Here is a 27,562-nt window from a genome sequence, read left to right on the forward strand (position 1 = left end):
TGTAGGCTTAAAATGTCTCGCAAGGGCAGTTAGCTTAGTACTAATCTATGAACCTATGAACCTATGTTCCATCCTGACCAAGGAAGACATAAAGCAGCTACTAAATGTTATGCATTCTAACTAGAGTGACTGCCTGACCTATATGGGCAACTGTTTAGACAGGATAATTGACACACTGGATCAGGCAGTTTCTGTGATGGGACATATATTTGGGGGGATCCACTTCTAAATACTGTAATTTCAGTATACTGAAGACCATAATTTCAAAACCGGAATGCTGAAAGTTCACAATGCTGAAAGTTTAAAATATGAATGACCATAATACTGAAAGTGCAGAATACCAAGTACGATAACACTGAAGTTTAAAGTGCCAATATTGATATAGCAATATTACCGTAGGAAGTCTGTATTTAGTGTTTGTAAGTTGGGTATGTCTATTTAAATTTGTATAGGAAGTGTGAGCAAATGTGGAGGGAGTTTCATATGCTTACAGCAGTAGTGGAAGTGTGTACAGTACTATCAGTTAAGAAACAGGTATATTCCTTTTCCCAACTATAGTGCAATCCCGGAGTTGTTATATATACCGGGGGGTGTCCCCACACATCAGTGGAAGTGGGGGTGTAACCCCCCACCACTTAGCTGGATTTTATATAGTCCAGCTTGCGGAGGGAAGGTAAGTGAATAGTTATTTTATTTCTTTTTTTTTAACAGTTCTTTGTTATTTTTTGGACTTTACAGTGTTTTTTTTTTTTTTTTTTTGTATAGTAGTGATTTGGTGTGGGGGGTTATATATAAGGTTTGCATGTTTGTTTTTGGTATTATAGGGATTGGTATTTTAAACCTTCAGTATTGTGAACTTCCAGCATTCTGGTCTCGGTATTATAGTCTCTGGTATATTGAAATTACGGTATTTAGAAGTAGATCCATTTGGGGTGGGTGGGCGTCCATGAGGCTAGACAGATGTTCCATCTTCTTGTGTTAAGATCTCACACTCACAGTGCCACTATATCCATTGCTTCATCAGTTTTTGCGTGTCAACACTAATATGAGGGAGGTCATGAGGTTGTGGTTTTGGACATAGTCATGATGCGAGCTCATCGAGCCGACATCACTCACACTCAGGTAACATCCCAACTTCTAGCCAGGGCCATGGAAGTAGCAGTTCATCTCCTGCCAGATGTAATTCTTATGGGCAGGGGTGATACTGATGAACTGTGTAGTCTGTCATGCACTCCTCACACCTGTCCAAGATGTCATGCATAGTTCTAGCACACTGATTGATTGTGTTTATGCAATGTCACACTGTACGTAGAAAAAAATTCACTTGAAAATACCACTTCACACACATCAAATTATCTAGACAGAGATGTTGAGTACTGTACATCTGTTGCTTTTGGCCCTGAACACTATATACTGCAAGGGATAAATGTGTTTTTTACTTGTACACACTCACTTCTTTGGTGTCAGACTTGCCCTTCTAACCTCCCTCAATCTTTGTAAATGATGATGACTGTGCCCTGCTATTTGCATATGTCTTTCTGACTTAGAGTTGCATATAAGGCTGATGCAGACATTATAAAGGTGATGTGTGATAATTCACAAGATTAGATCCATCAATGTGTACTGCAAAACTAGAGTTTCTGATTCCTTGTTCCTACTCATTTGTGAATGGATTACTTCTATATTGTAGTAACACATCATATTTCAGTTAGTATTGTCATTACAGCATTGGAAGCATTAGGTTCTTCAGTCTTGCTTCTTGGTATAGTTGTGCAAACAAGGGTATAATTGAGCTGTTCCATGTTTTATGAGGGGCTATATCACTTTGTCGAAACTCAAATGAACAAATGCTCATTTGCAAAATACCTATTCGGTCCAAACACTATTCATCGAACAATGTTTTAAGTGAAAAGTTTCGACAAAGTAATATAGACCCCCATAAAACATGGAACAGGTAAATCATCATATCAGAAAGTTGGAAAAATAGATGGATTGAGAGGACCCATTAACTTTTGTGAGAAAGGAACTGGACAAACTTCTAAAATGCCATTCTGCCCCTATCTTAGAGTGCACTTGCAGAGTTCACCATAAAAGCAAAAAACAGTAATTTACTTAGGCATTTTATGTAATGCCTGGGTCTATAATGATTGTGAAAACATTTTTAGAAAAAGCTAGAGAGAAAAAAATGAAATGAATAAACACACCGAAAGAGACAGGAGAGCAGGAATAGGCCCACCAAAATTTATTTAGACATTAGCGCTTTTGTCAAGTCAATTACAAGACTTCATCAGATAAAATTCAAACAACAAATGAACCCATATAAAGACAAGTTACATCACATGAAGACAAACCCAATTAACCAATTAAAAACAGATGAATATTCCTAAATAAAAAAGCATGCAAAACATCCTCAAAAAAGGATATGTATACAAATTGTAAATACTTTTTGGACTAGATTTTAGACATCTTTCTAGATGTCATTTTGATTATAGTAAGAATCTTAAACCTGCTGAAATTTAAATTTTAAATTATTTATTTATTTTATTTATAAATAACTAAAATTTTAAATAGTGTTCAACACCAAAAGTTAGGGTTATTCAACTTGACAAGTGTGGGAGGGGGGGTAGTTATTATGGATACTCAGGATTATATTGAATGCATGTATCATATTTTGTTTAGTGATACTTATTGTCAGATTTCAAGGAATGAAGTGAATATTGCCTACAATAGAATTAATATGCAATTGAGTGATATGTTGATGGAAGGACATATTTCATTGATTGATTTCAAATTTTTGAAAATGAGTGCTCCAATAATTCCAACAATATTTGGTTTATTCAAATTACATAAACAATTGATCGATCCACCATTCCGTCCCATTGTTGATGCCCGCAACTCCATCACTTCTCCTATTGCAAAGTTTCTTGATGCTAAGTTAAAGGCATTATTGAGACAAGAAAATCATCTTTGTGTTGACTCATGGGACTTTCTTGCTAAATGCAATAATATTTGTTTTGATATTAATTATGTGTTCTTTACATTTGATGTAAAAGATCTATTCACTGTAATACTCCATGAGGTCAACCTAGACTGGTTTCATGAATACCTTTTTAGGAATGGGTTAGACCAGGATACCATCAATACATATGTAGAAATGATGGAAATGGCTTTAAGGAACAATTATATTTATTATGATGAACAGTTATTTTTCCAATAAGCGGCCATTGCAGCGGGTGCTGCTTGCGGCCCCCTTTATGCAAATATTGTCATGTACGAATGGAAACGTAGATTCCTGTTTGAGTACCCAGATTATAATATTTGAGAAAAAACAATGGGACAACCATGGCAAAGCACAGATATTTAATAAACAATAAGCAGTAAACAGATACGCGCTTTCGGAGGTACCTGCTTCATCAGATCAATACAAAAAATGTAAAATCTGTCTACATATAAATACTTGAAAAACCAATTACATTAATTAAAACCTTTAACCAATTAACATCTTCTAGCTTTTAAAATAGGTTTTAAAGGTATAAAACCATTTAAGCCTGGTGGATCATCAGCTCTCAAACCGGCTATCCAGTGGGTTTCTTTAACTTCTGTGGCATTCTTTATATCACCAGTTCTAGGTGCAGGAGTGTAAATATCCAAAGCCATAAATTTAAAATCATGCTGTGGAAATTCATTAATGTGTTGAGCTACTGCACTTCTTTGCACATTTGTCTGTATATCACCCATATGCTGTAAAATACATTCCTTTAACATTTGATTGATTTTACCAACATAAAAAGAAGTGCATTCTGAACAGGTTGTTATATAAATTACATTTTTAGTAGAGCAGCATACATAGTGTGAACACATATATCCTTTTAGTAACAGGATGCTCAAACACATTATTAGTCTTACTATACCTGCATGCCTTATATCTTTTACATGGATATGTACCTAATTTGCCACTATATAATTTACCTAGGTTATTCTTATCACCAGGTCCTGGTCTATAACATAACAGACTCTTTAAATTGTGATTTCTCTTGTAGCTGAAGTTTGGCACATCACCTAATATATTTTTCATCCTGTCATCAGACAGTAATATCTTCCAGTTATTTTGTAGTATATTCTTTATATATTTAAAATCAGTACTAAAAGTAAAGGGTATTCTAACCTTATGTATATTTCTCTGTCCCTTATTAATTGAATCTTCAGTATTCTTTGAATACCAAGGTCTACCTTTCCCATCTCTCATGGACTTAACCCTTTCTGATGCTTCCCTAACTTCCCTACTTTTGTAACCACGTTCTAACAAATTATTCTCTGTTACATTTATATGATGTAAAAAATCACTTTCCTTACTACAAAGTCAGGAAGTTCTCAGAAGCTGATGATACATGATATTCTTAAATATATGGTGGGGGTGCATGCTACCCCTATCTAATAGAGCATTTTTCCAGCATGACTAATGGTATAACAAAGTGCTTATTTAACCTTTTATCCACTTTTAATAAAATATCCAAAAATTCTATAAAATCTACTGATGAATGCACAGTAAATCTTAAAAATGTGGTAGTTGTCTCTAAATAGTTAAAAAAGGTATCCAATTGTTGTGTATCCCCTTTCCACAAAAAAGACATCATCCACAAATCTGCAAAATAAAATAAACCCATATGTGCTAGCCATGGATTTTCTTCAGTCAAAATTTATCTCATCTCCCATTCAGCTAAAGCCAGGTTTGCATAGCTGTTAGTGCAGGGTGTGCCCATGACAGCACCCCAACACTGTAAATAAAGCTTCTGTTCAAAGGCAAACACATTGTTCTCAAGTACAATACTCAACAATCTGGATATGCGTTCAACATATCTTTTTGTCCATATATGCTACTAATTCATTAAAGCAATATATGTACCTTAGTCCTATATCATTAGGAATGACTGTAAAGAGATTCTTTACATCTAAGGTCACAAGAATAAATCTTGTATTTGAATTCAAGCTCTCCATATATTCACTTAATTGTTGTAAAACATGTGAACAGTCTCTTAACACAGAGACAGCCTTATTAAACATAGGTCTAAATTGCCCTTCTACCCATTTAGAAATTGTTTCTTTAACCCATCGTGAGCCATTTACTATTGGCTTTAGAGGAGGTTTTTCCAAAGATTTATGTATCTTAGATAGACCTGATATATTAGGAATCTTAGGGAAATCTACCATAAAGTAATCATATAAGTCCTTAGAAATAATGCTAGTCTGTAATAGATGAAACAAATCATTATTCACATTACTAACAATCTCTCTCTTTTTTCATATTCACGAGTATAAGTAGTTTCATCTAACAACATATTATTCATAGTTTCCACATAGAATAATCTAGCACTACTGCACCTCCTTTGTCTGCAGATTTTATAACAATATTTCTGTTAGCAATGAGATCATCCAGTGCTTGCTTTTCTTGCAAATTTAAATTAATGTGTCCTGGTCTATGTCTGGACATAAGAAATGTATCAATTTCATTCTCACAAACTTTCAAAAATGTATCCATCACTGGTTGAGAAACAGGCATAAATGTACTAGGTTTTTATACTTATTATATTCTGCAGCAGCAGTGTTAGAAAACATATAATGCAAATTTACATCCCTAGCAAACTGCCTTATGTCTAATATCACATCATGTAACTAGCTAGTAACAGCTGGTACAAAGGACAAACTCTTGTTTAAAACATCAATTTTCACATCAGTTAAACATTTATGAGAGATTAAATACCAGTTTAAATGGCTATATATTGGACTGTCCATAGAAAGCTTCTTTCTCTTGTGGTTGTTGCTGAGCAGCCTTCTTCTGTTGTTCTCAGGTGTCCTCACTTGTAAAGGTAGACAAGTGAGCAGGGGTAAAAAAGTTGCATTAGTCTTTGGACAGGCTCCCATCTCAATGTTCTTAGTGGTTAGTACAGAAGAATTAAACATGGTGGGTGGAATTTCAACTCTAGGAGTAATACAGGCTCAACTTTTGATTAATCAAGTGTAAGATAGTACCATTAGTCTTAGACAGAGATTCTTCTGCATGCCTTTTCTAACCACATAAAGATATACATAAAATCAGACTTTACAATGTACAGTCAAATTTACATACAGTCAAAATATACAGACAGTTTAATAATGTATTTCTTAGCTAACACAAAATGCAAGGCACAGTTAAGCATAGGTAGAAGCTCGATACGGTATGTTACAGTAAATATAATATATTCATACAGATATACTTTTGAGGTGTCTCATTGTTTGAAAGTGCTTTAAGCATGTTTGGAGAATGACTATCTTAGCCATAAAATACTCAGGGGAAATTATCAGGAGAGAGGAAATTATCAGGGCTGATCCCTTATAGATAAATACTATTCTAATGGTAGAATGTGATAAACACAGTAAGGAGCACAGGGACAATGTTGAAACAGACCTTGTCTGGAAGAGAAACCTTCAAGTAGTAGATATATCAAAAGACTTAAAAGATGCAGTAAAACAGCCCATGAGGATTTATGATGCTGAGGCAGGTATTGATGTCTTTGCTAAAGGAAAAGCCCCCATCCCTGATGGATTGTCAGATGATCTTTATAAGTGTTTAAAGCTACAACTTAACACTCCTTTCTTCAGTTATAGAATTGCATCATATCAGCAGGGAGTCACACTCCCACTATTATGAGGGCAAAAGATTTTTTGCTTCCTATACCCAAGAAAGACCCAATAGTACCAAGCACCTACATATTAATATCTCTACTCAGCACAAACTGCAAGATATTTTCTAAAATGTTATCTACTAGATAAGATACAATTATGGGTTGGATCACACCCGACCAAAATCTAGGCTTTATTAGAGGGAGATTTAATGAGCCAGATGCCATAAGGATATGGCTCAATTTGCAAAAACATTATAAAATGGAAAAGAGAGATGCAGATGCACTCTTAATTTACTTTACTATATGTTTTGACACCATTCATTTGCCTTTTGCTTGTGAAATAGCAAAATATTATAATCTGCCCAGGTAGCTTGTTAGAGGACTAAACTATTGTATACTAATTAGAGTACAGCTTCTTGACCCAAAGCAATTTGTTTTTTTGAAGGGCAGATCCTGCTACTTAATCCAGATGATTTTTTTGAAAGCATCACAGAGGAATTGGATGAAGGTAAATAGAAACACAACACCTACCTTGACCTTGCCAAGGCTTTCATTATTATGCCACACTCTAGCATTGTTAATTAACTAACCCAGCCAAATATAAACCTTTGCATAATCCAATGGATAGAAAACAGACTAATAAATAAGACAGAATCTTTACAGTCAGAATTAAGCTAATGTTTTCCTCAAAAAAATGATATAACCAGTGATATACTCAATGGTTCCATTTTGGGACCTGTACTCTTCAGTCTAAGCTTTGCTGATATAAAAGGAAACATGAGGAGTCACTTGAAGACCAAGGTTGTTGATTACTAAAAACTTGGAGCTGTCATCAACATTCCAAATGATATTCATATCCTCCAAGAGGGCCTTGCCCATACAAATTCATTGTGTCAAGACTAAAGTTTAACACTAAAGGTAGTATTTTATACTTTGGGAAACATATATACCCCTGCCACTATCAAATGAATGACAGCCCTGCTCAAAATTGATACTGTCATTAGAGAACTGAGCACTTTCCTGGACAATGAACTTCCCTCTGATAACTATCTAACAAATGCCATTAATATATTCTTCTGTTTATCTCAACTAATTACTAAAGGTATATAATCCAGGACCAAAAAAGCTATTGTCTCATTCCATTCCTCCCTTATCAGGTTCAAATTAAATATATATTGCCCTTATCAGCACATATATCCAAGTATGTGGTCCAAACTGAAAAGTCACACTATTCCTCTCCAAAACATCAGACATCTGAGCTCCCTAAGCTACACAGTGCTTCTAAATGCCCTATGATTCTATTTTTCCTCTTGTGGACTTCTATGTGATGATTTCTGACTGGTCTTCATGTCTGCAAATGATTCTTGCCCACTTGATATTTAACACATCCCTAAAGCTGGAAAAACTACAAATGACCACTCTAAGGACCTAAACCTACATTGTAATATAAGCAATACCTGTCTGAAGGACATTTGTCTCTCAAAGGATAAATTACCTTTTACATAAACTTCCACTCCATGTAAAAAAATAGCTCATTTACTTTTGTTACATCTAACTCAGGCAAATGGATGAGTAACCATAAAGTCACCCCATTTCTACCTATTCGATTTCTTAAGGACAGGGGACGTTGCTAAACTATATTGACTAGACTCCTAATGGACTTCTAGACATATTGCCTGGCATACGTCTATAAGCCTATACATCTATAGACTCATACTCTCAAATAGCTTGATTCTCATCTATGCAAACTGCACGCTAGTCATTTGTTCAAAATAAATGTCATTATCTAACTAGTCAATCAAGCTCTTCAGCTTCAGATACAGAATATTGAACCCTTGCATAAATTAAAGCCCCTTACAAATCAAGTCCTATATACGTGGAAAAAGCTGACAATGTCTTTATTACATTTGCTCGATCATATCTAGCTCAGGGTTAAATGACTATTTAAGTTCCTAGTTAGTGAAAAAGTTATAACTGCATCATCTAAATATAATGTCTCGGACAGACCTCTTCTTATTATTCTATTATTAAATTCAGCAAAATAAAATAATGTAAAATGTGTGATACAACATTATCTGTATCATAAAGAACGTGATATATTAACAAAAGCCAAAATAATGAAAACAAATGCATTTAACAAAAAACAGCATTACCTTTTCCCCACAGCCGGCATGACCCAGGAGGTGATTATAAATCAAGTAAAGGGGTAGTGAATTCTGAAAATATTATTATCATGTTTGATGATAACTACAGGTAGAAAATATTTTCATTTTAAAACAAGAACACACACTTGTATTGTCAAGTTTGTAGGTCCCAAAAGTGATATTTTATTTAAAGGAAAGTGTATATCACAGTATTCTTTACATGAAGTATGTAAACATGAACACTTTCTTCAGAATAAGATTCTGGATTTCCTCAAAAGTAATATTGTCCCTGAGGTCCCTGTTGTTGTTGTTACTATAGTTTTATACAGAAAGAACAAACTTCAGATTGCTATAAAATTCAAAGCCAAACTATAAGGTCTGTTGGGTATATTGTTTATAAATATAGCTGGGAAGGGAAACTGTTTCATATCAAAATATACAATGTATCTTTAAAGGACATAGCTTATATTATAAAATTTAACAAAGCAGATTCACAAAGTACATATATGAAGCATGTTAAAAAAGTAGTAAGAAAAAAATCAAGCTAATCCTTAAAATTCCACAAGCCATTATGTCATGGATAATATCAATATAGTGCTGGATTGGGGCATAATATAAAGAAATTATGTTAACAGATTAAGACGATCAGTGCATAATGAATACAAAAAAAAAAAATACACACAACAGAATTTTAAATATCTTGCATATTCAATTAGTATTGAGAGTTATAATAACATATTGGCTTAGGAGAATTTAATTCGATGAATCAGTGTCTTCTTGACTGTTAGCATGCTTATCTTCTCTGTATAATAGTTTCATTATAAATAGACAATAGAAGTTTTTTCAGAATTCTTTACATTAAAGATTTATCTGCCTAAAACTTGTAGTAACCTTTAATGTAACAATCTGTGACATATTTCTCTATGTCATAACTTTTCTGTTTAATGTGAATTATTCCATGTTGAGTTGGTTTAGTGGGAGATATATCACTCACTGTCTTTGTCCTGCAGGCAATTATTATTCCTGCTTTGAGTTCTGCAGTTCAAGACAAATGTTTTTAAATAGTTTCAGCCATTCAGTCAGCCTTTATTTTTTTTCCTGATCATTCATTCAGTTATATCCTTCTCATTGTTGTTGCTATTATAGCAATAACCCACGCCTGGGTGTGGTTAATGCGGGATTTACACACGGTTGGCGTGGTTTGGTCCCGAGGGGTTCGCCCTCGGGACCAAACAAAGACAACCGTGGGTAAATCCCGCATTACCCACACCCAGAAGTGGGTTATTGCTATTATACTATGACATTATTTAAGAAAAGAAATAATTACTTTTCTTAAATAATGGCATTGTATAATGCCTCTTTGCTGCCCTTCTGCAGCTGGCTGGTATCCGCGGCAGTACTGATGTACTGCGCATGCCTACGCAGTACATCAGAGCTGTGGCCAAAAGCAATTGAGAAAGCAAGATCTCCATTGCTTTTTACTGTTTTGCTATGTTAAATGGGTTTAACATAGTGAGACAGCTTTAAAATAAGCAACGGAGATGTCCGTTGCTTATTTTAAAGCTGTCTCGCTATGTTAAACCCACTTAACATAGCCCAACAGTAAAACGCAATGGAGATCTTGCTTTCTCCGTTGCTTTTTTTTTATAAACCTGTCTCGCTATGTTAAATGGATTTAACATAGCGAGACAGGTTTAAAAAAAAAGCAACAGAGAAAGCAAGATCTCCGTTGCTTTTTACACACTCTTTTAACATAGCGAGACAGTGTTTTAAAAGAGACTTATACTAATGGAAAAAGTCCGGGCGACCGGACCTTTTTCCATTAGTATAAGTCGATTTACAACGTGCATGCTGGCCAATCAGTGTGCACGTTTTGGAATATTAATGGGGGGTCATGGTATAATAGCTTCTAATCTGTTTGTTTTTAATAGGGAAAACCATTTTGAGCCACAACCCTGTCACATCTGCAAGGGAAAATGGAATATTTAGGAACTGTTTAGAGTGTGTGTTAAGCCAACATTTTTTGAGCAGTAGAAACCATATATCCAGGAAAGATATACATAGAATGGAGAGATGATGGTTACTCTACATAGACAGTCAGTGAATGTTAGAACTCAACAAAAGCTTTAGGACTTAGACAGATGGACAGAAATCAGTTAGACAAAATCTGTAATTTGTCCAAAGAGACATTGCAACACCTCTGTGTTACAGATTTTGTGGTGACCTTACAATATATACTCATTTAGTTGCATCAAGAGACTGTAAATCCCAGAATGAAGTCTTCACTCCTGTTTACACAACATAATTGTTTAATAGAGGTTGAAAAATAAATCCTAAATGACTGAATTATTTACTAAGTGGGTAACTTATGTGAGTAACCTGAGTCACTGTAACAACATTAACATTTTAAATCTTAATAACATTGTTTAATTGAACTGTTGTTTACTTGTTTATTTAGTTGACTATACTTATCAGAAGCTAATCATCAGAGCACTGGGGAGTATTTTAGTATGAAGGCACCTATGTTATATGTTGGTTATTGTGACACCCCTACACTGTCCCAGTAATCAGGGAGCCTCGATCATCACAACTAGCACCAGTGAGGGACATGCACAGTGGGAGGATGACAAGTACACACACAGTAAAGTATAATATCACTTAACAGCACACAGACATCACAGGTAGTCTGGGGCTGGTTTCTCCCTCTCTCTCCAGATCCCCAATAAGACTCCCCACTGTCACAGCTATAGGGTAAAGATCTCAGCCCAGTGGTAAAGCCAAAACCTCAGGCACCTTCTCTGACCAACTAGTGCTTCGTGCCCCTGCCCAGGTAGCTAACACACACACACATATTTTGAGATTTGATTTATATACAAACACACAGACACTCCTGGGGAAGGCTGGCACAAATTCACCAGATATGCCCCATTCTGCCCAGACTATAAGGTAATATCAGCTGCCATCAACCATGCTTATCAGCTACTATATGTCCCTTACACAGGGTGACCAATTATACTGTGCAATGTTACTATTATTCAAATGGTAAGTGCGTCCAAGACTAAGGCTATTTAAGAGTGGCCTATACAGTGTCATCAAATACATATGCAAGTACTTTAAGGGCTTAAATATCTTTAAACAAACCAGCCACAATTAAAAGGTTTAAATATATTTAATAATAAATAATAAAATACAAGACAATATTCAATAACTCAACACAGTGACAACAGAGTTCAGAATCACAGGAAATACTTTAAACAAACATTACAGGACAGTCTCACGTCTAAACTAATCTTGCTGTATTCCTATATATCTCTAAGAGAAATCACTGTAATCTAGTACTTATGATTAGGAAGACAGAAGTGCTGGTGAGTGGATGTTTCTAGATCCCAGATAAGATACAAAGTGCACAGATGTTTTCTGAGAGATAGGTCTTAAATTAATAATACACATTACTGCTGGGTTAGCTAGATGACATCACTATTTGACACTTCTGCCTTCACTTTCCAGGCTAACAGAACTTAAAATTTAGCACCTCTTTGTCAAAAAAAACTTACCTTTTAGAAGTTTTTCCTGGAACTGGTAGTCGTAAAACAGTTAAATACTTTTACCTTTGTAACCTGTAATTATTTCTGTTTCCAGACAATAGAGATAATCCTCTAGCTGTAGACATCCTGCTTCCTGGCTGAAACTAAGAGATACCACAGTTGTAAACAATTTCAACTTATTTTCTTAGAGTTTTGCAAGTTAACTCTGTATGTTCCAGCGTCTTACTATCAAAACATACATTTGCATAGGCATATAGTTCATATACATTTCTGTTCTTTTCCATTAGGGTACACAGTGGTTACATTCTTGAATCTCAGAATATAACATAGAGTTTTCTTGCATTTTGTAAGACAAGCATACAAAGCATATTACTATTCACAAATAACATATAATTACTTACAAAATTCCAGCTAGATGGGCTGGCAGCCTTCACAATCCCCCCCTCCCCATGAGACCTCAAGCTAGTTTTTCAAGTGACCCTTGAGAAGTGTTGCTTGAGAGGGTTGATCCACTCTGGGAATACCTTACCCCATTTCCTGTCTTGACAGCCCATCTGTATTGGCATTGCTATCCCCACTGCGTTGCTGCACTGTCATATGATATGCTTACAACCCTAGGCTCCACTTTAGTAACTTGGCATTTTGGTGGCTGGCTTGATGTAACAATGTTAGGGAATTGTGGTCTGTAACTTCAGTGAATTTCCTTCCATACAGATAAGGCTGAAGTTTCTGCAGTGCCCACACTATGGCTAGACATTCCTTTTCTACAGCTGCATAGCATTCTTCCCTGGGTTGCAGCCTATAAATGAGATAAAAAACTGGGTGTTTTTCTCCCAATGAAGAAATCTGGCTAAGTACAGCCCCCACCCATGGTTTGAAGCATCCACCTGCACAACAAATTATTTGCTGTAATCTGGACTGGTTAACACAGGGAGTCTCCCCAAAGCTCCTTTAAGCTTCTGGAATGCCTGCTCACATGCTGGGGTCCACACTACCTTATATGGCCTGTTTTCCTTGTCAGGTCTGTGAAGGGAGCAGCTATGGTACTATTACTGGGGACAAACTTTCTGTAGTACCCTGCTATCTCTAAAAATGCCCTCACCTGCCACTTTGGCAGGTTCTGGCCTGATCTTACCACTCCCCACTCGATGTCCTAGGTAGGAGACCTCCGCCATACCCACCTGACATTTGCTGGGCTTAATGGTCAACCCTGCCTTTTGTAGTCTGCCCAGCACCTCTCTGACATGCTGCAGGTGCTCTTGCCTTGAATGGCTGTAGATAGCAATATTATCAAGGTAAGCAAGGGCATAATCTCCTGCTCCTGCTAGGATTTAATCTACCAGCATCTGGAATATCACTGGGGAATTTTTCATCCCAAAGGGCATCCTTGTGAACTCATACAAGCCAAATGAAGTCACAAAAGCTGACCTCCCTCTTGCACTGGGAGTCAAGGGCACCTGCCCGTAACCCTCAGTAAGGTCAATGGTGGTAAGATACTTAGTCCCACCCAGCTGCTCTAGGGCTATGTCTGTCCGGGGCATGGGGTAAGCATCTGAATCTGAGTGACTATTTAATTTCCTGTAGTCCACACAGAACCTGGTTCTGCCATCCTTCATTGGTACCAGCAACACTGTGGAGGTCCAGGGACTGTTGGACTCATGAATTACCCCTAGTTCCAACAGTTCTTGTATATCCTCCCTCAGAGTCTGTTTGACTTTCTCAGGCATCCTATATGGGACCTGCCTAATAGGCCCTTGTGGTCCTGTATCCACATGGTGCTGCACCAGGTGGGTGCACTGTGGTTTCCCAGTGAACATGTCCCCAAACTCCTGTAACACTGTTTGGATTTCTCTAACCTGGGTAGGAGATAGCTGCTGGGACATTGATACCCTTCCACTGATGTGTTAGTCCAAACCTCACTGAGTAGATCATTCAGCAGATCTCCCTCAGACTTCTGCAATCCACTGCAAATACTCAGCACAAGGGCCTCCCTATCATGGTAAGGTTTCATCATATTAACATGGTAGAGTGCGTGCCCCGGCCTCCTGCCTAGCAGTTCCACCATGTAGTTAACATTACTCACCTTCCTTACCACCTTGTAGCGTCCCTCCCTAGCTGTCTGCAGCTTGTTGTGTCTGACAGGAATTAGAACCATTACCTGCCGCCCTACAGCATATTCTCTAGCTTAACATTCCTGCCATACCAGACCTTTTTTCTCCTTTTGGGCTTCTGCCAGATTCCCCTGGGCTAAGTCCATGTGTTCCCTGAGCCTTGTCCTGAGGTTTAGGACATATGCCACAACAGAGTCCTTGTGGGATTTACACTCACCCACCCACTCATCTCCAATTAAATCTGGAGGTCCCCTCACTCTATGCCCATACAACAACTCAAAGGGTGAAAAAAATGTGGATTCCTGGGGCACCTCTCTGTAAGCAAACAAAAGATGGGGCAAATATGTGTCCCAGTTCTTCTTAAACTGGTCTGCAAATTCCCATAGCATTGTCTTGAGTGTAGAGTTTAAGCTCTCACCAAGACCATTAGTCTGGGGATGGTAGGGGTGTTCTATAAGTGCTTCACCCCACAGTACTTCCACAGACAAGCCAGCAGGTCTGACATGAAATTGGCACCTCTGTCAGTCGGTATTTCTTTTGGTAACTCTACCCTGCTGAAACTCTCTAACAAAACATTTACCACCTTTTCTGCTTCAATGGAGGACAAAGCCCCCACCTCAGGGTATCTGGCAGCATAATCTACTACCACTGGGATATACTTTTTCCCTGTGGAACTTGAGACACTCAGAGGTCCCACAATACCCATAGCTACCCTCTGAAATGGCTCCTCAATCACAGGCAAAGGCATCAAAGGAGTTTTCACTTGTCTCCTGCCTTGCCTACCTTTTGACACTGCTCACAGGTCCTGCAATACCCTGTTACATCTCTAGAAATCCCAGGCCAATAAAAGTTATACATAATATGTCTCTTTGTATGTTTTATGCCCATATGACCTGAATAGGGAATATCATGGGCTATGGCTAGAAGTGTCAGATGGTAGGCTCTGGGCACCGCCAACTGTGTTATTCTTTCATCTTCTAGCCCTTCCTCAGGGGTACTCTCTCGATACAGTAACCCTTGTTCCCAGTATACAGATTCCCCTTTCCCTTGAAAATCAGATGCTTTACTAGCTACCTCTCTCAGACCTTGCAATGTAGGGTCTGAGAGCTGAGCCTGTCTCAACTATCTCTTAGTAACTCTTCCCAGCTCCCCTTCCACAGGAAGTCTGGTATTCTCTGACATCGGTACTTCTCTGTCAGCCTGGGTACTACTACTCACCTATGCCCTTGCAGTCACTCTGTCCAAGGAAACATCAGTACCCACAAGCAGCTGTGGATCACTTTCAGTCTCACTGTTACAGCGTAGCTCCCTCTGTGAAGTAACCATCTCACCAGTCCTGCCTGCAAGTGTGCTATCTGTCTGAGTCTCTCCCAGGCTACCAGACACACATGGTTGTCTCCAAGCCTGACTGTGTGTAACTGTATGAACACATGGTACAGCATTACCAAAATGATTTCCTATCAGGGCATCTGCAGGGTGGTAGTTTGGTACCCTTGTTGTCTTAAGACAACCTACTGTTGGCATTTTGCCATTTCCCCTAACTGGCTCTCCCACCTTTTGTTCCCCACTTTGCCCCTGTGGACATTCATATGCTACCTGGCCCCACTGGTTGCATTTAAAGCATTGAACCCTAGGTCTAGGACTTGTACCTGGACTAGTGGCTTCCCCTGCTACTGACAGACTCTGTTGGGGCAGTCTGGACTGCCCACCATGGGTTCCCTTAGACCCATGAGCTGCACTGGATGCCGTTTTCCTGTGTGGTGATGCTCTGCTTGCTAGGTATAGGTGTCCCCTCTTCCCCAACTCATCTAAAATAAGGCATCGTCTATCAGCTAACCAGACTCTCATGTCCTCAGGCAAAGTGCTAAGGGCTTGTTCCCTTACTAAAAGGTCTTCCAGGCCTTCAAAAGTGGTGACCTGACATCCAGTCACCCACATATGTAAATAAGTGCTTAGTTAATCAGCATACTCACACACACTTTCATCTGGTTTGCGTTTATGCTCACAAAACGTTTTTCTATAAGTCTCATGTGTTAACTTAAAAATTCTAGCAAACAATTGTTTTCAACATTATAACATAAGCAGTCATTATCAGACAGTTTGGACATTACAGTTACTGTTTACTGTGGAGTAAGGGGGACAGGAACCATACCCATAGCCCTTGGTCAACATCATACTGTTTATATTACCTCTCAAATATATGAATGAAGCCTTCAAAATTATCCCCCTCTGTAAATTGTGGAAGAAATTTACTGTCTTTTGTTGCTTCTGGGGTTCAGTTACTCCCTTTCCCATTACCTCCATGACTTTGGCAAAGAGTCTACCTCTCCTTTTTGTGTTGCCTCTGCCTCTCCTTCTCCTCAGCATCCAGATGTTGCAGTTTCTCATTTTCCTCAGTCTCTAAATGCCTCAGTCTCTGTATTTCCAAATGCTTGGTCTCCAACTCAAGTCTCTTTAACTCCACATGGAGTTTTAAATCCTCTGTGGAAAGGTTGAGTTGTCCATTTTCTGAGAGTTGTACATCTCCATGGCCAGTCTGACTGTCCTCCTGTTTGCTATTTTCTGATGCAGTTGAGACTAAAGCTGCAACCATCTCTGCTTTAGTCAGGTTGGCATGCACCAACTGGTTCCTTGTCAGCTTGCCATACTCCTCTGCTGACATGCTTGATGCTCTCCTTGACTATGTAAGTTAACAAAAGAAATAAAACAGTTGTGATATGAGCTCTGAATATTCACTGCATGGCTGATTTAGAGTACAAGCACCTTCAGTGACCACTGTACACAAGCTAGAGGAATTCAATATCCACATCACTACAAGTCCATTTAATATGTGATGTGTCTATCTCACCACTATCAACCAATTAATATTTGATGTGGATGTCCCATCACTGCCACCAATTAATATGTGACACCCCTGCACTGGCCCAGTAGTCAAGGAGCCTCAATCCTCACCTCTAGCACCAGTGAGGCATGTGCACACTGGGAGGATGAAAGTATACACACAGTAAAGTACAATTTCCCATAAGAGCACACAGAGATCACAGGCAGTCTGGGGCTGGTTTCTTCCTCTCTCTCCATATCCCCAATAAGACTACCCACTGACACACCTATAGGGTTATAATTTCAGCCGAGTATTCAAGCCAACACCTCCAGCACCCTCCCTGTCCAACAAGTGCTTTATGTTCCTGCCCAAGTAGCTGACACATACACACACACACACACACACACACACACACACACACACACACACAAACACATACACACACACTTTGAGATTTGATTTATATACAAATATGCAGATACTCCTGGGGAAGGCAGTTCACTAGCTATGCCCCCTTCAGCCCAGACTATAAGGTAGTACCAGCTGCCACCAACCACTCTTATCAGCTACTATAAGGCCCTTACAAAGGGTGACCAATTCTACTGTGTAATGTTACTATTATCCAAATGGTAAGTGTGTCCAAGACTAGGGCTATTTAGTAGTGGATAATACAGTGTCACCAAGTAAATATTCAAGTACTCTAAGAGATTAACTATCTCTAAACATACCAGCCACAATTAAAAGGATTAAATGTATTTAATAATAAATAATAAAAGTGCAAGACAATACTCAATAACTCAACACAGTGACAACAGAGTTCAGAATCACAGGAAAAAAAAACTTTAAAACAACATTGCAGGACAGTCTCACATAAATACAGAAAACATCTAAATGAATCTTGCTATATTCTTATATGTGTCTAAGAGAAATCATTGTAATCTTGTACTTACTATTAGCAAAGCAGAACTGCTGATGAGAGGGTTTTTCTAGATCCAAGACAAGATACAAAATGCACAGACTTTCTCTGAGAGATAGTTCTTAAATTAGTAATACATATTACTACTGGGTTAGCTGGATGACATCACTATTTGACACTTCTGCCTTCAGTTCCCAAGCTAACAGAACTTAAAATTTAGCACATCTGTATCAGAAAGAACGTCTCTCTTAAAAGTTTTTCCTGGAACTGGAAGTTGTAAAACAGTTAAATACTTTTACCTTTAAAACCTGCAATTATTTCTGTTTCCAGACAACAGAGAGAATCCTCTAGTTGTACTCATCCTGTCTCCTAGCTGAAACTGAAAGATACCACAGTCATAAACAATTTCAACTTATTTTTTTACAGTTTTGCAAGTTAACTCTGTATGTTCCAGTTTCTTACTTTTAAAGCATACATTTGCATAGGCATATAGTTCATATATGTTTCTGTTCTTTTTCCAGCAGGGTACACTGTGGTTACATTCTTGAAGCTCAGCACATACAGTTTTCTTACATTTGTAAGACAAGCATACAAACCATATTATTATTCATAAACAACACAGAATTATTTACAAAATTCCAGCTAGCTGGGTTGGCAGCCTTCACAGTTATTATCAGGTCAAGTGCGTACCTTGTATTATTTGGGCCAGGCTTAATTGCTGCAACATTTTGTTCAGTGGCAGAGAGTCTTTCTCAATACAGTTTATAATGTTGTTATGTATGCCTTTAGGGAACATATGCTCTAGAGTTTTATGTAAAATTGAGACAAAGGAGGGTAGGGGGATGTAAACTGCCGCAGTTCATGTGGGAGTATGCCCACCTAATGTGATGTGAGACGGTACCCATTTGGGACTCCTGTCATCCATAGTATGATAATTCATGCAATCCACAACTGTAATTGAGGTATTACTTTTGAATAAAATTGAGTCGCTGACACCAAATCTAGGGTCTGGACTGTCATTCATATATATATATATATATATATATATATATATATATATATATATATATATAACAAAAACACAAACCCAGTAAAAACGTAAATGAAAACGTAAAAACCCAGCAAATAGCGAAGTATATGCACAATGAAAAAGTCCAACTCGAAAATAAATAAACCAGGAATTTATTCACGTAAGCGCTTTCACGGTAGATCCGCTTCATCAGACGTAACAACATAGATGAGACTTCATCATTCAAATACACAAAAAACAGGAAGTACAATACGTCACATACTTTTAAAATACATCAATAAAAACTACATCAATAAAAACTCCATGAAACACTTATATAAAATTTAGATAATGTCAGCGTCAATACAAAGCATCACCTATAATATTCAGAGGACGCTGCACAAAACCATACTAGATCAAATCTATACTGAATAAGGGGATAATTCATTTGAGGGATCTAGCCTTTAATATAGGCTTGAGTGGCACATAGTCATTTAGACCCCTGCCACAATGGGCTGCTAGCCTCAATATCCACTTAGTTTCAATGGTTTCAGTACAGTTAACTTGATCCCCACCGCGCACACTAGTGGGGGAAACATACAGAACTTGAAATAAAAACATATGTCCCGTGTGAGCTAACATATGCTTAGCTACTGCACTATGAGTTTCAAATCTATTAAAACAATATATGTGGTCTCTAATCCGCTCCCGAAGGGAGCGGTTAGTCTTTCCCACGTAGAACATGTAGCATGTTTGACAACACGCTACATAAATAACATTCCTGGTATTGCAGTCTGAATAACATCTCAGCTCCCAGAGGCGTCCATCCTTGGGATTCCTAAAGAAGCGAGATGTATCAATATACATACATTGAGGACATAAACCACACTTGTGAGTACCTAACTCGTATGGCAGACACAGATGTACAGTATTATTAATCAACCTCGGGAAACAAAGATGCTGTTTCAAATTTTTTAAGTTACTATAAACATATCGTGGATGATTGCCAACCACAGATTGTGTATCATCATTGATAGTAAGAATATTCCAATTATCCTGTATAGCTTGTTGCACTGATTGTATATTCTTACTGAATGGCAAAACTAAAGCAGTCTGCATAGGTGGAGGTAACTTACTAGAACATGGTGTAAATTTAGAAAAGTATGGTTTACCTCTATTGGGTCTAAGTTTGACAACTTCAGTATAAACTGAATCAATCTTCCCTGGAGAGTAACCTCTGTCTAAAAAACATTGTCTAAGTCTAATAAATTCAGATTGAAACACCTTGTCATCCGAGCACAATCTTGAAATTCTAAGGGCTTGACCCTTAACGATGTTGTCGAACGTTTTAGGATGGTGCATGCTATCTGGTTTAAGGAAAGATGCTCTGTAGCAAGATTTCCTATAAACCTTAGTAGATATGGACCCATTCTCAATCAAAATAGAGACATCCAAGTAGTTGATACAACTTGAGGAATACTCCATAGTAAACCTAAGAAATCCTTCTTAATTGTTTACATGATGGAAAAATAAATCAAGGGCACTGCTTGTGCCACGCCAAAGGAGAAAGAGGTCATCAACGAAACGTCTGTAAAAGACGATGTTGGTACATGGTACATATAGATTTGATCTAGTATGGTTTTGTGCAGCGTCCTCTGAATATTATAGGTGATGCTTTGTATTGACGCTGACATTATCTAAATTTTATATAAGTGTTTCATGGAGTTTTTATTGATGTAGTTTTTATTGATGTATTTTAAAAGGATGTGACGTATTGTACTTCCTGTTTTTTGTGTATTTGAATGATGAAGTCTCATCTATGTTGTTAAGTTTGATGAAGCGGATCTACCGTGAAAGCGCTTACGTGAATAAATTCCTGGTTTATTTATTTTCGAGTTGGACTTTTTCATTGTGCATATACTTCGCTATTTGCTGGGTTTTTACGTTTTCATATATATATATATATATATATATATATATATATATATATATATATATATGGGTCACCTTCAGATGCCCGACAACGTGTTTCGCCGACACGGAATCCGACGGGACGAAAACACCGACAAAGCAGATGACCGACAAGGTGAGAACCCGGCGGACTCGGTAAGTGTGCGATAGAGTGAGGGATTTAGTGTTAGGGAGCGGACAGGTAAGTGTGCGATAGTGAGGGACTGTGGGTTTAGGGGTGGGTTAAGTGAGTTAGGGTTAGGGTGCAGGTAGGGTGTGTGTGCGATAGTGAGGGACTGTGGGTTTAGGGGTGGGTTAAGTGAGTTAGGGTTAGGGTGCAGGTAGGGTGAGTGTGCGGTAGTGTCGGACCTTGGGGTTAGGGGTGGGTAAGTGAGTTAGGGTTAGGTTGCGCGTAGGGTGAGTGTGCGGTAGTGTCAGACCTTAGGGTTAGGGTTTGGGTTAGGGATAGTGGATATGTTATGTAGTGTACTGTGTTGTTTACGTGTAGTGTGTTGGTGTAATGGTTTTCGGTGTTTTGCGTTGTCGGTATTTTTTGTTGTCGGTCTTTTGGTGTCGGTGATTTGTGTGTCGGCGAAACGCGATTTCGGGCATCTGAAGGTGATCCATATATATATATAAATAACTAACTAAATATATATATATATATATATATATATATATATATATATATATATATATATATATATATATCTTATGTATGCGTGTGTGTATTTATATCTAGATATATATATATATATATATATATATATATATATATATATATATATATAGGTTTACCTTTACAAAGGTGAAATACATTTGTGCGATTGCTCATATGAGCGAATCGTAACTTCGAAAAAAAAAACACAACAGTTTCCAATGTTCAAAAATCAGCAAATCGAAATGCAGATTCGTTGATTATCAAATATAAATGCCGAAAAAAATGTAATGAAGTGTAAAGCAGGGGAGGCAAGCCCCCCTGCACCCCCACACCCCCTCTACTTTAATATTCTAATTCCAAGATCGCACTACAGTGGGGAAAGGGACCATTTTCTGATTCCCACTATAATGCGATCCACCCAAAAATGCAGAATCTGCAATGAGTGAATGTCACTGTGCATTTGCTCATGGCACATTCAAACCTTTTTGCATTCGACATTTGCAAACTTTGCAAACGTCCTTTCGAACATTTGCTGTTCGCCCGTGTGCAAAACGCACACATGAAGGTAAACCTCTCTCTCTCTCTCTCTCTATATATATATATATATATATATATATATATATATATATATATATATATGTTTATTTATATTAGCTGTCCTGTATAAAAGTAGGGGGTAGCAATCTGATATAGCAAGAATATGGGGACTGTATGTTAAAGGCAATAATTCAGGATTCAAGACTGGTCCATTAATTATTAAGACTGCATGCAAATTTTAAGGTCTTCATTTCTGAAATTATAGGTGATTGCATTCTACAATTGAGGGCTGAATTGAGGTGCTCCTGTATTTGAGTGAATATCGCTTGAACATGTAAGTTTATGTAGGAGTTGGAACTGTTTTGAGAGAATCCATACATTTTTGGGATGGGGATTGGTGATTGCAGTTAGATGATGGATTGCAATAGAATTTTTTCCATGTCACATAGGTTAGTTTACTGTTGGTGTCAATAAACAAACTGTGTATTCTTATTCAACAGTAGTGGGCCTGAGTAGGTTTGGAGGGTTCCTGACAATGATGAGGAAAAAGGTAAAGTATCCATAATGATTATACTGAAGGCTAAAGTGACAGAGAAAATAATAGGACAGCATGCTATGGAAAGTGTTGAAAGATTAAAAATTGTCATTATGAGTCTGCAAGATAGTTGGGGTTATTATTTATAAAGACGGAGATACAGTGTCGATGGGGAAATGTGAGAGGTGTAATAGATAACATTGCTCGGTACCTGGAGGGTGACTAAGGTGGTAAGCTGGAGAGAATGGGCAGGTAGAAGTCTATGACAATAAGTAGTATAACACTGTCTTTTCCATCTTAATAACAGGATATAGAAGAGTAGGTAAAAGAAATACCCCAGCCTAAATTTTGACAATGCAGGAAATGCAATGTATTTTTCTCAACTAAAAGGTAGAAGTTTCCAGAGAGAAGAAGATAGTAAACTTTATCAGCTTCAAAGTCCGTGTAAGGAAATGAACTTAAAGTGCAGCCTATACCTGCCACCTATTTTATGAGTTAAAAGAATTGTAAATGCAGCATGCCACCTAGGCTAGGAGTAAAATGGTTGGATGAGAGAAGGACAGCTTTCTGACTGCTAACTATGCTGTGTGCATAGATTAAATAGCACAGCCTACCTGCCATGTAAACTCTGTATATAGGTTAGACTGCATAGCCTACCTGCCTTCTAGGCTGTGAGCATAGATTAAGTAGCACATTCTAGCTGCTCCCTAACTGTTGGAAAAGTAATAGTGTGGAGGTTGATATAACTGGGAAGGAATGGTTAAGTATACAGTCTACCTGCCTCCTATGTTCTGTGCAGAGGGTAAATAGTACAGTCTATTTGCTATCTAGATTGTAGGAGAAGAAATAGTAGTATAGACAGTAAAATTGCCCAGAAGCAAAAGAAAGTACAGCATATCTACAAGAGATGGAGGATGACAATCAATCTGCCACCTAAGGTGTGTGCATAGGTAAAATTGTAAAATCAAACTGCTGCTTAGACTGCTGGAGTAGCAGTATAAGCAGAAAAAGACCTAACAAGAGACGGAGATCAGCCTATCTGCCACCTAGGCTGTGTGCAAGGATACTGTAGTATGAAAATTCTGCCACTTATAATGTTAGAGTAGAAGTCTAGAAGAAGAGCTATTTGGATAGGCAATGACAGGTTAAGAGGAAAGAGGATCTACCAAAAACAGAAGAAGAACAGCTTATATGCTACCTAGGCTTTGTGCAAAGGTTAACTTGTACAACTGTTCTATACTTATTGCATAAAGGATGAAATATTAAGGACATAAGCATAGGTCAAACGCGAAAGAACATAGAGTAAAAAGAACTCAGAGGATGAGGGATCTAGTAAATGAAGAATTGGGTTAAGAGAAGTGGACAGCTTATCTGAGACAATTTCTGGTTAAACAAAATTACTATTATAGCAGTGTACTTCTATAACCCAGGAATGTGGAAGGGAAGAAAGGAATTGCAGTTAGTGAAAGAGAAATGTATTAAGTACCAGGCAAAGTAATTGCATACAGTAAAGCTGTAAGGAGATTGAAGACAGAATTTGCCTTGAGAAGAAAAGGGAAATGTTTAGGTGAAAAAATGTTGTTATACATGGGGTAATGCTGGGTTTGTCAGAATGTTCGCTAGAGTACGGAGATGTGGTGACAGTGGTGTATTAATTATGCAGTGAAATACAGTATGTTGCTAACAGATTCTAAAATATAATAATGTTATACTGCTTGGTTGATATGGCCAAGAACTTATGAGTTATGAGAGTAGCAGTGTACAAACTTAGTAAAAAAGAGCTAAGTTAGCTGGAGTCAAGATGCCAAGATTTCTGAGAGGATAAGTTAAGTTGCTGGTGGGGGATTTATTCTTCAATGCAGGTTAAGCCACCTGAGTGGTATAATACAAATATTGATGTATTTAGTTTTGATTGATTGATTACTGGTGATGCAGATTATAGGAATGGTTAAGTAAGTATAAATGTATTTATTTATTTTTATTTAATATACGTTTACCGGGAAAGGCCGACTGGGGCAGAACCCATTTTCAGCAGGGTCCCAGGGAGAAAAGCTCCTCAGACAATTAACATAATTACATTGATTACAATAAACTGTACAATGTAGACAAGGATACTTTGAATATTCCATACAATTTCCTTTGAATAAAAAGGCAGCCAGTTATACATGCTGTTGTTTAAAATCATCCTGATTAGAGGATACAGACCTAAATTACATTGCTTGCTATAAGTAGCACACATTACAATTGGACATTTGAAATACCATGAAGTTCACAAGGGTGGAAAGCACAGACATTTACACATCCAATACCATAGAACCATCTTGCAAAGAAGTTACTGACATAAACTATAAGTGTAGGGATTATATTCAAGAGAGAGAAGAACAATGCAAATTAAAATATGTTAGAGGAGTAAATGGGTAGTGCTGTGGAGTGGGAGGGTGCAAATGGGGGTAGGGTGGCGAGTGAAGAGAACCCATAGGTAGCATGGCAGAGCAGAGTGGGAATCCCCCTTGAGTTAATACAATACCAAAAAGCAATCAGAAATTGACTTAAAATCACTTAACGTCAACAAAAGTTCTCTAGGAGAAAATGGTTGAAGAGTACACAGACCAGATAGAGAAGTAAAGAAGGTTAAGTTAAGGAAGGAATTACAATCAAGACACATTAACTAGGCAAACACAAGTAGCTGAGTAAGCTAAGGCCTGGAAGTAATAGCAGAAATAAATATTTTTGTAGAAGTGGTGCATCACACTTCTCAGTGCAAAGTTTAGCTTGCAAACAGAGCAGCAGTAAGAAAAAAAATAACTTACTTAAAGCTGCAGTAGTGTAGCTATTAACAAGGATTTACTTATACAATTAATACGCAAGATGAGGCAGAGTCAGAAGATTTTCATAGTGGAGAAACAGGAAGAATTAGATACCTTAGGGACTTGCACTACATGTGCAAAATAAAAGTGAAAAGGGCATGTTCAGATGCTTAAGCAGCTATGAGTTGCAAAGAGTAACATCTAACTTCTCCTTTAACATAACAAAGCAAACTACAGTACTAAAGAGAACTCTATAAAACTATATGAAATTACACAATAAGCAGAACTACTAGCAGAGTACTACAATGAAAACATGACTGAATTTAGTCAGCAGTGCAGCCTGATACCATGTAAAATGTGACTGACTTTAGTGAACAATACTGAAAGACTGGTTCATAGGTTCATACTAGGCTATCTGCCCAAGGGCATTTATAAGCCTAGCCCATAGTTATGTGACTTTCGCCACCCCTTTAGTTTGAATAATTGACTGCCTACATAATTAGCAGTGACGTGATTAAAACTTTGCAAAATGTAGGCAAAGACGGTGCAAAACATAGCAAAAACAGCAATAAAGAAGAAAAATATTTCCAGACAGGCTGTTTCAGACCATTCATCTTAGTGAACCAAATAGTTGCATTCCAAACAAACACTTTAAATCAATTTTGTAAATAGAACTAACACACAAAGTAGAATTAATAAGATGAGTACAGAAACAGCTCTCCAAGATTGATTCGGTTTATGCGGCAGCTTATCTAGCTTCTTAGCATTCCCCTACATACAAATACTGGGCAGACTGTGAAAAAGTGGCAGACTGTAAGAGAAGATGGCAGGAGTGGGGGAGGGTAAGGAAGAGCAGAGAATTTATGGAAAGTAGAGTATACTTCTGAGAGTCTGTAACACTTAAAATCATGATATTTTCAATGCAGCCCCCTTCTTCTCCCCTGAGTTAAAACAACAGAAAAAACAATCAGAGAAGATGGTTTAAAGGCCCTTAATGGCAATGACTGTGCTCTGGGAGACAATGCTTAAAGATTACACAGAACAGCGAAGGAGTGAAGGAGGTGCGAAGGAAATCAGTAAGCTAAGGCTTGGGACTAATAGCAGAGATAAATATCTTTTGTAGAAGTGGTGCTTCACCCTTGTTGGTACAAAGGTTAGCTGGCAAACAACAGTGGTTCGAAAAGCCTTAAATAACTTGAAGCTGCAGTAGTGTAGCAATTAACAATGTGTCTGCAACTGAGATGGGGCCTAGTCCAAATTTTTTCATAATGGAACAGCAGGAAGAATTAGGGACATTAGGGACTTGTACTACCTAGCTACTTAAAGAAGGATTTGTAATTGTCCTTAACTTCACACGTAACAGTATTTTTCATGTTTTTAGTCAATTTTCAGATGTTATACTTCATATGAGGATCTTTTGATCTACCATATTCTTTAACTTTTTTTATTGTAGAGTTTATTTCTGTTGAACATCCATACAGATGGTTATATATTTAGATCTGGATGGATTTGCCAGTTCTACACATTTATCTAAAGTGGCATAGAACTCCTTTTTGAACCTTCCTGTCATATAATACTCCAATAACTGAATTTTGAAACTTCATCATAGAATTTGATGATATTAGTATGTTTGATATTTCTGAATTCTGAGAGCATTGCTTTTAGTAGTTTTAGATATTTAGAAGGTGGAGGTAATTATTTTATGACATGATTTAACAGGGGAAAGGGATACCTGTGGAATAGTACACAGAGAAGCTATATTCATAAGGACCAGGTTAAGAATATTATAGCAATAACCCACGCCTGGGTGTGGGTAATGCGGGATTTAACCACGGTTGGCGTGGTTTGGTCCCGAGGGCGAAGCCCG

Source organism: Protopterus annectens, chromosome 2.part1 (assembly GCF_019279795.1).
Source record: "Protopterus annectens isolate FY-2018-M chromosome 2.part1, PAN1.0, whole genome shotgun sequence".
NCBI lineage: Eukaryota > Metazoa > Chordata > Ceratodontiformes > Protopteridae > Protopterus > Protopterus annectens.